Genomic DNA, 12,709 nt, shown 5'->3' with positions numbered 1-12,709 from the left:
GAGCCCAGGATTCTAAACAAATAAAATGTTTGGAGAATCTTCCCCACCCAGATCCTCTTTATTTCATTGTGCTTAAAAATACACGTTTGTGATTTTCTTTTTTTAACAAAGGCAAAATGCACAAATCAAACCATACAGAAGGCAATTTAGGCAACTCAAAAGTCTGCCTACATTATACAGTAAAAGCTGTTATCCAGCACAAGTGGCAAATCAGGGGTGCCAGAGTTTTGGCCAGATGCAGAATGGAGGGGAGGGAAGGGGTGGCAGCAGCCACATGCGAAGCGGCAACAGTGCAGGGTGATGGGTGGCGGCATCAGCAGCCACATGCAAGCTAGCTCTGCCCCCCTGCATCCAGCCAGCCGGCTGGAAATTCCGGTTAGTAGAGTGTACCAGTTACTAAAATGCCAGTTTCACAGAGTACTGCAAACTGTCTTTTGTAGATCCTTCACCAGGGAAACTCTCCCCCAGCCAGATCTGGAACTCTGTCAGCCCTTCAATGCCATACCGGTATGCAAGAATCACAGCAAGGGAGAGAATCCCTCCAGAAGTTTGTTCTTTTCCAATTCAAATAGTACTAAACATCAACTAACAACAGTCACAGAGGGACTGATGATCTCAGGTGGTCCCTTCCAGCCCTAAACTTCTGTAAATCTACGTATGAAGAGCATACCTACTTCCTGAATTGTGGACCACTTGGAGTCACAATAAGATCCTATATGAAAAAAAGAAACAAAACACACTCTCCCTCCCCTTCAATTAATTGCTTCCTCTCTGGTGACTAAGTGATTAACAGGGAGATAAAAATAAACAAAACTCCCCAAATAATAATATCAGTGACAAGGGGAAAATGGCTTCAAACCTCCAAGCAATCTCTAGCTCAGAGTTGGCCAATCCACAGCACACATGCACAAATGGCAAGGGCAGTGAACTCTGGGGAACCCAGTTAAAAAGATGCTAGTGATGGGAGTCAGGGGCAGAACTCAGGAAGGGAAACTGGAGTGGCACTCAGGAAGGTACAGGAGTTGGTGTTGGCTTGACGATTTGGGGTGACAACAGGAATAGGCAGGACTGGACAACAGCAGTAGCTGATTATTAGAATGGTGCTGTCTCATACTTTGGACTTGACTTGTGGCACAAGTGCCAAAAAGCTTGGCTACCACTAGTCTGTTTGGTTCCCTGAGATGCCCCAGGCAGGACAGCAGCATGGCTTCCAACCCTATCATCAGATGTCCTTCTGGCCTCAGCTTTATGGGGTACAATGGAAGCAAACTTCTAGCTATCTCCTTGCACTTGACCACAAACTTGCTTAATTTCACTCTGGCACCACTTGATAAAACTATGACAGATGCAAACACATTGCATCATTATACATTTGATTAACATTCAGAAAAACTACCTCCGCAGCCATAAGGGCTAGAAACAATGTTACCAATAAAAGATTAATTTCTGCAGAAATTAATTACTTGGGCGCCCACACTTGCATCATAAAGCTTCCCTCCCACTCACTACTGGCAGGCATACTTCTTTGAGAGCTCACCTTCAGATTCCCAAGAAACAGAGGAAGGGTAGGCATTGCAGTTTGCTAAAGAAGCCGGTCAAGGCTGGTGCAATTCCCATCTCAACCCTCTCCCAGCCAAAATCCACAAACCACAAAAGTTTGGTGAAACCCAAACTCCATAGCTCACTTCAGGGACATGCTTATTCCTAAAACAATGAAAGGATACATATCAGATTAAAAAAAAAACCAAAAAAAAAAAAAACCCACCAAATTTCCAATGTAATAACTAGAGTTTGAGACCCAAAAGGTCATCTAGTATTAACTCCTCTATTTCAAAGACAATACACTAAGTTTCAAATGATTATTCTTTTAACAACTCCAATAACTAGTACTGAACTAAAAATAAAAAATTCAGAAAGATATCCAAGAAGGATAGGAAACTTCACTATTTCTAGTCTGATAGTTAATCAACCACTTCTGTTAGTTAATTACACTCACTATTAAAAATCAGTGCCTTATTTCTCATTTTTAAATGTCTGGCTTTAGCTTCCAGTCTCTGGTTCCTGTCATGTCTTTCTCCACTAGATTAAAAAGCCTTTTAGTACCCCAAATATTCTGTCCTCAAGAACTTAGATGCTTCTATTCTTTTTTTATAAACTAAACCAAATTCAGCTTGAAGTTGCTTATTATGAGACATTTCTTCTAGGCCTTGAATCATTTTACAGCCTCAATTTTTTGAGCGTCGTTTTTAAAATGTTGACACCTGAACTGGACAAAATGTTCCAGTCTCACTAATAACGTATACAGAAGTAAAAGTCACCTGCTTAACTTCTCCTCTTCTGTTCCTATATGCGAGGATCACATGAGCCCCTTCTTGACACGGCATTTTCCTGAGAACTAAAGGGCACTTTTACACATGCTCCATTGCAGATGTGATTAATCAAGTCTGCTGGAGCACTCTAAATAGAACGCTCCAGCGTGCTGCGGTCTTGTGTATTCAGCAGCCCACGTTTCAAAGGCGGCAAGCACACTTTAACTAAAGCTTCAACAAGCTTTAGTTAAAGCACCCCTGCTGCCATTTTGAAATGCAGGATGCTGAATACATGAGATGCTGTGGGCTTTTTAATTAAAGCAGCTCCAAGCTCCCCTCGCACATGTATAGGTGCCCTTGAATTCTTTTGCCAATTTACAAGGATCACTGAATCCTTTATAGTTTGGGCTCTTCAGGAACATCCCCCGTTCAGGAGTTGGAGCCTGAATCTTTTACTCCTAAATGAACGTCTCTACATCTGATTGTATTAAAAGGCATTTGGTTTGGAAATGCTCAGTTTACTATGCTAGCCAAATCATTCTGTATGACTACATTCTTGCTCTCTTTCCTTGTAAAAGCATTTAACCAATCTTTGTATTATCCTTGTATTTTACCAGCAGTGATTTTATATTTATTTCTAGATCACTGATTAAAACATTAAACACTGGACCTAGCACCAGACCCTGGAAAAATCTTCACTCAATGAGTATTCCCAACTTGAAACTACGTTTGGTGAAAACTGTCAGTTAGCAAATTCTAAATCCATTTAATATACTGTACTTTAATGATACTTTGTTGCCCTAAGCTTTTAATTAAAAAGTATTTACACAAATACTATGCAAAAGACAAAGTTGATTATGTCTGCATATTTTCCTTTATAAAAATGTTAATGTCAAACAAGCCCGATTTCATTTTTTGACTAGATTTATATTCATACACTTTTTCAACTAAATCCAGAATAAGCTAGCTAATATAAAAAATGTATATTTTTAAGTAGATATTGTTTAGCATCCTGCTTTGTTATTAAGGAACTAGAAAGTACTTCAGTATCTTCACACAACAAGTGCACACCATTTTGCTTCTTTCCCAACAGACCAGAAATACTTATTCAAACTTTAAAAATTTTCTGCATTTCTATTAACAATATTATCATTCACACTTTGTAGTGGAACTACACCATTACAATATTGTCTGTTGTTCCTCAAGTACTTAAAATATATCCTTTTTCTTGTCTTAAGCTCTAGCAGCTAGGGAAACAGGGGTCTTTAGCTTCCCTTATCAAGTTTCTGTACTTCAGAATAACAATTGCTATTCCCCTCACCCCATTTGCCCCCTTTGTTAGCATTTTTTTCTCCTAACTACTGCTTTCACTTCACTACTGAATCAGGGTGGACTTTTAGCCAACGTTATTATCTCTCTTGATTATGGAATTTTAGCTTTAAGACAACTAATACACTCTTCTTAAAGAACCCTTATTTTACTTTCAAAACTTTTGGTCTATATTTTTCCTTCCAGTTGATTTTGTTCATAATTTTCCTGAGCATTTGGAAATTAGTCCTTTTCAAGCACCAAGTATATATAATACTGATTACAACTACTCTCTGTCTGCCCATATTAAATGCAATCGGGTGATAATCACTGGTCCCTAGGCAACCAACTTCCAGCCCAGAGATAAAGACGAATTAAAAACTGCCAAAATGGAGGTCCAAAATACAGTTACCATGAAAAAGTGAAATACCTTTTATCTAATATAGCTTATACATTTTGTAGCTCTAATTATAATATATATTATCTGTTAATAATGATCTGTTTAGGTTCCTTCTGACCTTAAGTACTATGATATTTTAGAAATTCTAACAATATTTTTACTACTGGCTGCATGACACTTCCAACATACAACTCCCAAACGGAAGCCCCTGGCCTATAACATTATGATTTTCTTTCTTCACAATACTAACAGGTACTCAACAAGTTACGCATCCCACTTCTGGTTTGATTCAATAGTTGTTAACAGCCTGTTCCACCAGGGCTCCCTTGTGCTACCTTTTCATAGATAGGCCCAGAATTCTGTGATAGTAACAAGCTGGACTGGTCCAATTCTCAAGGAGCCTCTGGAAAGTGAAAGCAAGTCTTAAAATATCAAGACACGGTTCCTTATGAGAGTATGACACATTACAACCTGTCTAACATCAGACTCCTCAGGTACCTCTCCAGTATTTACCAGCTACATTCATATCCCTCCCTCTCCCCAGCCTGTCTCTCATTCACTGACTCCTCAATTTACACACATACCAGCCTCCGGCTTCTTTACTATTCATTCCATCCAGGAAGCGCACACACCAACTGCATATCCTTCCTCAGCCCAACGAAGGGTATTTAAACCATAAAGCTTGCCAAGAAGAATTTTTCCAACTGTTTAGTTGGTCTAATAAAAGGCATCAGATTTACCCAAAGAACCTTGTCTGCCTATGTCCTTTGACCAACATGGCTACAAACTACACCCCTCTTAAAATATTAATACATTTGTGCTCACTTGCTTTTTCAGTATGTGGTCTATTTCCAAGCACATCCTAAATTAACCTAGAGGCACTAGCAATATGGCCAATTGATACAGAGATGTTGGACAGAAGCATGCATCTTAAAATTGACAACATTCTGAATTCAACCTTCTGTAACATTACTTCCAAAATTTGTCATAGAATCATAGAAAATTAAGGCTGGAGGGGATTTCAGGAAGTCTAGTCCAACCCCCTGTTCAAAGCAGGACCATACCCCAACTAGATCATCCCACCCAAGGCTTTGTCTAACCGGGTCTGAAAAACCTCCAAGGATGGAGATTCCCCAGACTGTCTGGGTAGCCTGTTCCAGTGCTTTACTATCCTCCTAGCAAGAAAGTTTTTTCCTGATATCTAACCTAAACTTCCCTTGCTGCAACTTGAGACCACTGCTCCTTGTTCTGTCATCTGCCACCACTGAAAACAGTCTAGCTCCATCCTCTTTGGAACCACCCTTCAGGTAGTTGAAGGCTGCTATTAAATCTCCTCTCAGTCTTCTCTTCTTCAGACTAAATAAGCCTAGTGTCCTCAGACTCTCCTCATAAATTGATCATGTTGATCAACTATAAAAATCTCCTAAACAAAAAGATATTTGAGTTAAAAATACAGATCTTCCTATGATCTTCAATTTTAGATGCTAAGAGAGAAAGACCTTCTGAATGATGCTGTACCTACCAGCTTTCAGCCTCCTCTTCCTGTTCTGGCTTCAGCCTAAGACTTTGTTTTTAAGAATCCATCATATTGACCAAATAAGAACAGTTATGTAGTTTCTATTAACTGACTCTGTCAATTTATAGTACGAGTTCTGTGCTAATTAGATCAAACCAGTTTTCCACAAAGAATATGATAGCAGTGTTGTTTGTCTGTAATATGTCAAAACACTACAAGACCTCCTTCAATTGCTTTTATAAAAAGTTTTAAAAGTTGTTTTTACAAAAACTCTGCAGGTTCCCTTGTTAGGTAAAGTGTTGTGTTGTGTGTGTTCTGCCCTGATCAAAGTCCTCCCCATGTTTAGTGCAAGTTTCAATATGGGTGTGGTATCTAAATGCAACTAGAGATTTAGGGAACAAGTTGTACCCATGTTGGTCTATAGACAAAAGGAATCAGAACTCAAGGTAGATGGAATATTTTTTATTAGATTAAGTAGATATTTGCAAAAAAATTGCAAGCTTTCAGGCGCACACACCCTTCTTCAGACATAAGACAAAAATTGAAAGCTTCATTCCTACCTAGGAGAAATTTTACAATCCTTGCATTCTCCTATGCCTGAAAAAGGGTGTGTGCGCCTGAAAGCTTGCAATTTTTTTGCAAATACCTAGTTGGCCTAATAAACGATATCACCTCTACTAGAGATTTAGGACTTCTTTACACTTAAATTTCTGTTGCTTTCACACTACCTGCAAATCTACTCTAGCATAGAAGTTGTTATACCAATATAAAAATGTCTTTATTGGTATACCTTAATCATATTTGCAAACTGAAATAATGCCACTTTTAGCATCGTATGTGAGCATAACTATATCTATGCCAGTTATACGAGGATACAGGTATACAAGTAAAATTAAAAAAAAAAAAAAAATCACATCCCTTATTGACAATTATGAAGGTAAGAACTGTTTAACGGTAGAACAGGCCACAATCTTCCTGAAATTTCCACTGTGTCATTATGAAACCAGGTTATCAATTCTGTTTTCAGTTGGCCAATCATGAGCTTGAGAGACACTACAAAAGAATATTTTCACGTCAATCTTGTGCTTTAGAACCACAATATTTTTCCTTAGCAGAGTTTAAATACAGTACTGAACACTAGCACATAAAAAAAAATTAGAACAGTTTGTAAGAGAGTCTCTTAGTTTTGTTTCTGAGCAACCGCCTAAGGCCTTATCATAGTTTTATTTGTCTTCTTCTGTGACATCTTCAGCTATCTGCACAATTATTCAGCAGTTTTCTTCTTAGACTAAGAATCAACAACAAAATAGAACACATAGCCTCTGTTTGGATGTTTGCCAACATTAAAGTCTCCTCTCTCATGTTTGACCAACTATCCTGGATTAATGACAATGCTGATCACAGTAGGCACAGATAGAAGTGATAGAATTGTTGCCTGATCAGGCCCCTGAAAGCGCTCTACAGCCATGACCAAACACAAGTGCATGGCTACAGAGGGCTTTAAAAGGGCCTGATCCCACAAGACTTTGACCCTCATTACATGAGGGTTCAGATGAAGGCACCTGAAAGCAGAGCACCTTCACTGACTTGTGTCTGCACACACCGAGAACAGGGCTCAGATGACACAGCCCAATACTGTTCCTGGCACTGGTTTTCAGAATGGGAGAGGAAGAAAGGAGCAGAGAGCTTGTTTTGTAGGTTGCCCAGCTGGCCCTGGAGGGCAGGACAGGTGGATTGGAGAGCCCCCCTACCCCTCTCTGAAGTGGAGGGCTCTAGTCTACCCAACCCCACTCCAGCATGGCTGGGGAAACCATAGAATGAACCTACCTTCCCTGCCTTCTCCCCCACTCATCCTGAGACGGAACAGGAGCAAGAGAGGGGGAGTGGAGCTAGGGGAAGAAGCTGTCAAGATGCAGCTTTTCTCCCTGAATCAGCTCCAAATTGGAGCTCAATTCCCCACCCTCCTAACCCAACAGCTAACGTCTGTTGGGTTGGGAGCATCAGTCTAACTCATGGCGTTTCCTGTAAAGCACCATGAGTTAGACCCCGAGTTAGACCCCAGAGCTGCACTTCTTTCTGTGCCTACTGTTTTTCCTTTATATTTTCCTCTATTTGTTCACCCCTAGAATCTATTAGTGGATTTGTCTCAAACTTAAATTTGTAATGTGTATATCCAAAAAGTGGGGCTTCAATCCCTTAACTGAACATCTTATTTTGGGCTGCATTAAAGGTGATTGTGATGTTTCCACTTTTAGCCTAGTGTATTATTCTAGCCCCTCCTTTCTGAGATTGCTTGGTCTTGGACTCTTTGCGGTATATTCAGACTCTCACCTGCCATGTCTTGATTACTGTATGATATTATTAGTCGGGAGGTATTATTTGTTTTCTACCACAGTAGGACTGTGACAACTTATGTGGGGGTTTTCTTGGGTTACCACTTCTACTCTTCTACAAGACACCCAAGTCTTATGTCATCAATTGAAATCTCAGTCTTGTTTTTTGCATTAAACAATTTTCTTCATTTGTGAAGATTTATTTTTACATCTTTAATCAACTCCCTGTTTGAAAGGCTGTTGTTACTTCACTCCGAGTCAGGTAAGTTTTAATATTAACTTAGACAGGGATCAACTAAATCCAATCTTGTGGGTTGTACAATTTGGGTCTAATCTTAATTTAATAGTTCAAATAGCAACATAACATCCCAATTTAGTCCCGTCTATAGCACCCTTTGTTTACTTTTTTTCCCCCTCGGTTCCCCAGTCTCCTGACGTATTCTCGCTTCCCAAGAATTCTCAAGATGCTACTGCCTCTTTAAGGGTTTTAGTGGGTAGTCTTCGCCCAGGCTCCCTGACCCCTCAGCTTCTATAGAGCCTGACTGGCTCAAAACAAAGTCCAAACAAAAAAAAAACAAACAAACCCCCACTTTCGCTGCAACTTGGATGCTAGCTGCTTTCCTCACCACGGTGGCCGTCTCAGCTCCCTTCCACTCACAGCTCAAGTATTACCTTTGGAAGACTTTTTTTTGCCAGTGACCTCCAGCTTAACAAGATCTGCTTGAGCTCTTTTCCCTGCTCAAACCCGGTCCTTGGGGTTTCGTTTTGTCACCGCTGCCTTCCGGGGCTTTCTGCCTAGTGATCTCTTCTACCTCTCATTCCTTCCATGCCCCACCCCTCCCCTTACAGGGTTGTTGTATCTTCACAGAACACCTGCTCCAGAAGCATCATTCTCCTTCCGTTTTTGCCTCTCTCTCCTGGTCAGTCACTTTCCCTGTGGTAAGTATTTTATTTATTGCCTGTTTCTCTTCACGGTGATGTTAACACAAAAGGGCACAATTGGCAATCATGCCATTAAAATATTTAATACTGACATTTTTGGGGTGCCAAGCAGTGCCCGATTCTAACTTTAGCTGATGTTCAAGCTCTTCTAGCAATTCTTGAGTAAGACCTGAGTTACCAGAGTTCTACTACTATGACAACAGCACTGAGTACTTCTCATCTGAAGGATTAAACTCAATGCTCTCCTCTTCCATTTCAACAGAAAACATTTCAATGAATGACACATTTGATCGTGAAGAATTTAAAATAAAAACTGTTTGCACTTTTCTAGCCTTTTCAGCTCAACAACTTTTGATAAATGTAAGCTTTAAATTTAGAAAAAATCTCTGTTTTAATTACTTCAGTCTTCTTGTATCTTGCCATTTACTCCAACTTCAGATGTATGGAGTTAGGCAAGATGATACATTGGTGTTTAGTCAGCAAATACTAATCATACATATACAGAGTTGATCAGCAGCCCTTCTAAATAATGAAGAGACTAAAAAGCTTCCACTTTCATTCACAGTTGAAGACTGAATATCACCACCACATTCTAAAAAGGTACCACCACTTTCCTGAATTAGTTAGCAAATCAATTTTCCCTAATCAACCACCATCTACAGTTCAAACTACTTTCTTCTATATAAATATCCAGTGAGATCTGAGTGCATTAAATCCACCCCTTTCTCCAGTCACAAATAGGAACACTCATTCATCTTCCCCTCTAAGCTTCTAAAAGTGTGTTGTTTTTATTTAGTTATTATATACAAATAAATAAAACAATATTTGCTTTATATATAACAAATAAATGTTATAATAATATACTTGTTACATGTATATACATTTCTTACAGTTTAACAGGCCTAACAAGAAACTTGTTACAACTGTGTGTGTGTGTGTGTTAAAAGTTTCCAGTCGCAACTTCATATTGGATCCCAAAGTTTCTAGTATCCAACATTTTAGATATTTATGTTCATGTACATGCTTAAGCAACAACAAAAAAAATATTTGATTTTACTTATTCAATTTATATGTTGCCCTTTGCAAAATCTCAGGGCAGCTTAATTCCATATTCCAAATATAAAAAACTCATTTTCCCCCCACAGCTTACCATAAATTTATTTGACGGAAAAAATAGAAAATAAAAAAACAACCCACAAGAACAGGTATAATTGAAAAAGTTTTCTAAACACAATAAAAGAGCCAATTATCTGAATGTGCAGTCATTGAAGCAAATTCCTCAATACTTATTTCAATGGAATATCAAAGTAGTAATATTAGACTATAAAATATTTCACATGGATAGAATATACTCTTTTCACACATTTGAACAATGAGGTTTCTTCAAAAATACCTGAAGTATCTATACGCTTTGGGGACTAAAGTAATAAAAAAGATCAAGGCATTAAAAGAAATAAACAAACCCTTTTTGGTAGTTGAGCACAAGTATAGATAGCATCTGTAACTTTTCCCCTGAGCTGTAATAACTAGAAATACCAAGAGGAATTGTCCATAGAGAATTCACAATTTGGCTGAGAACAGGAGATTTCATTCCACACACTATTGTTTTCCCAAAAAGTTAAGTGTCTGAAGAAAGCAAATTTAAATAAGTATCTCATCAATACTATATACAATTACATTATTAGAAAGAAGGCTGGGCAGTGTGGCACTGTAAAGACTAACCCATCATTACTGTTATTATTAGAAAGAAATGCATGCTTAAGTAAATTGAACTGCTATCCATATGCAATGTTATTCGAAAATATTTACTATTTTATACTTAGCACAACCTTTACATCGAGAATTTAAACCTAAGTCTGGTTTGTTCAGGAAAAAAAAAACAAAACAGTAGAAGTGTTATATCCAAGTGAAAATCTGAGGGGAATTTTTGGATGCAAAAGTTACCAACTACTCAAGATGAACTTTGGCCAGGACATATTGGCTAAACACTTAGTCTCAAAGAAAAAAAAAGGCTCAGGGATCTTTTCGAAAAGCGGTTTGGGAATGTGGCTTAGTGGTGAAAGGTAGCACCTAAAGCGGCAGAGCACCCCCTGCAACAGTGTTGAGAATTGGTTCATTATTGGCTCAGAACAGATCAGAACCTACAGCTCTTTCTAACACCAAAAGACTGAATGAAAGGTGCAGGGCAAATCGAAGATTCACCTTACTTGCCCTGGCCATCTTGTTGTAACTTTGATAAGATCATGGCATGAAGTTCGGTAATAACTTCAGACTGTATATTCACAACTTGTGGCTTTATAACTGAAAAAGGTACTTTCAAATAAGTATGAGAAAGAGGATAGTGCACTAACAACAGAACATATTACCTGGATACTTTTAGTGACTATCGAAAGTTAATAGATAAATCAATAATGACATCTACTTAATACTCGATACACCATTAAGAGGGATGGGAAACAAATGAAAGGCTAGCCATTCTCACCAGAGTCAAAATAAACCTGTACTAGGTGAATCTGAAAACAAGCAGGTTAAAACAACAGTCCTGAGAGAGAGACGCTAAGTGTGGTACAAACCCAGGCGCCTGCGCCTGCAATCAACGGAAAGCACCAGAATTTCACTGATGCGAACACCGATAGCATCAAAAACTTACAAAAGGTAACCGTGAACTCAAACTGACTCCACAGTGGTGAAGAGGAATCAAATGAAAAAGTAATGGTCCCAAACTGCCCTTTTAGCCCATCCACAAACGTGACAGGGAAACTAAAAGTGACAAATGTGATTTTCATCACCTGCTTGCCAATACTCGAGAGTTTACAACACAGGCATATTAGGGGCATAAAAAACGCTGTACATGGGGCTGGCCCCCATCCAGTTCAGCATCCTTCCCTCAACATGCGGACAGGGAATAACCTGCCTTTCCACGCTGGGTCTCACCCTGACCTCTACCAGCTAGAGGCCAGCGCAGGCCACCCAGCAGGGGCTTAGCGCTCTCTTCCAAGACAGGGTTTATTGTTCTCCAAATGGAGCAACTGCGGATGCACTCGTTATCACCTGGAAACAGCGAGCCCTTCCTGCGCGGGAGTCTCGGGCCTCGGGCGCCTCGTGGGGCGGGCGCCGAGCTCCCCGGGCTGCTTGAAGGCGGCACGAAAAGAAAGCGGTTGTTTTTCCGGCTGCGAGTGCTCTGCCCCAAAGCCCCCGGCTCTCACGGGAGGGGCAGGAAAAGCGGGAAGAGCGAGTCCTTTGCCCCCCGCGAGCAGACGGGCTGTCCCTGAACTTCGCCACGCGTCCCCCCCCGGCCCTCGGCCACCTCCGGGGCCCCGCGTCCCTCTCGAGCCCTTCCCCGCCGCGAGGGGCAGCCGGGCCGGGCCCCCCAGCACAGCAGCTGGGCCCGGGCCCCCACCCCGGCACCACAGGCCCCGGGGGACGCCGAGCCCGGGACCTGCCCCGGCCTCTGCGGGGGGCCGCTCCCCCAGGCCCCCGCGCCGCGCCGCGCCCTCCGCGCGGCCCCACGCTCACCTCCCCGGCGGGGCTGCGGGCCGGGCCGGGCCGGGCGGCTCCGCTGCTCCTGCCGCCGGCCCCGGGCGCTGCGCCCGCTCCGCCGCGCTGCTCCTCGGCGCCGCTCCGCCAGCGCTGGGGTCCGGGCAGTTCCGTCCCCTCCGTCGCGGCGCCGCAGGATCCCCCGGGCAGCAACAGGCACCTCCGCCGCAAAGGTTCCGCAGGGCGGAGAAAGGTTCCCCCTCCCTGGGGGCAGGGAGGAGCGGCCGGAAGAGCTCCTGCTGCCTCTGCTGGCCCCGGAGGGGGACCCCGGCGCCGGCTGGGATGCCCGAGCACCGCCGGGCATTCGCTGGGCCTGACCCGCAGGGACCAGCAGTGCTGTGCCCCCCAATCCCTCCCTTGGAGG

At 41.7% G+C, this 12,709-nt stretch overlaps 1 protein-coding gene across 3 annotated transcripts in view; it reads right to left on the bottom strand.

Moving 5' to 3' along the window:
- Positions 1-12,476, bottom strand: part of RAD54L2 (RAD54 like 2) — a 100,387-nt gene extending 87,911 nt beyond the window's left edge. For all 3 annotated transcript variants that reach the window (XM_059715404.1, XM_059715403.1, XM_059715402.1), the window contains exon 1: positions 12,325-12,476. The gene's annotated coding sequence lies outside the window, so the exon portion shown is untranslated. The remainder of the gene's footprint in view (positions 1-12,324) is intronic.
- Positions 12,477-12,709: the final 233 nt, after the last annotated feature.

This window comes from Alligator mississippiensis, chromosome 12 (genome assembly GCF_030867095.1).
Source record: "Alligator mississippiensis isolate rAllMis1 chromosome 12, rAllMis1, whole genome shotgun sequence".
In the NCBI taxonomy this organism is placed as follows: Eukaryota; Metazoa; Chordata; order Crocodylia; family Alligatoridae; genus Alligator; species Alligator mississippiensis.
This window is presented reverse-complemented; position numbering and strand designations above follow the sequence as displayed.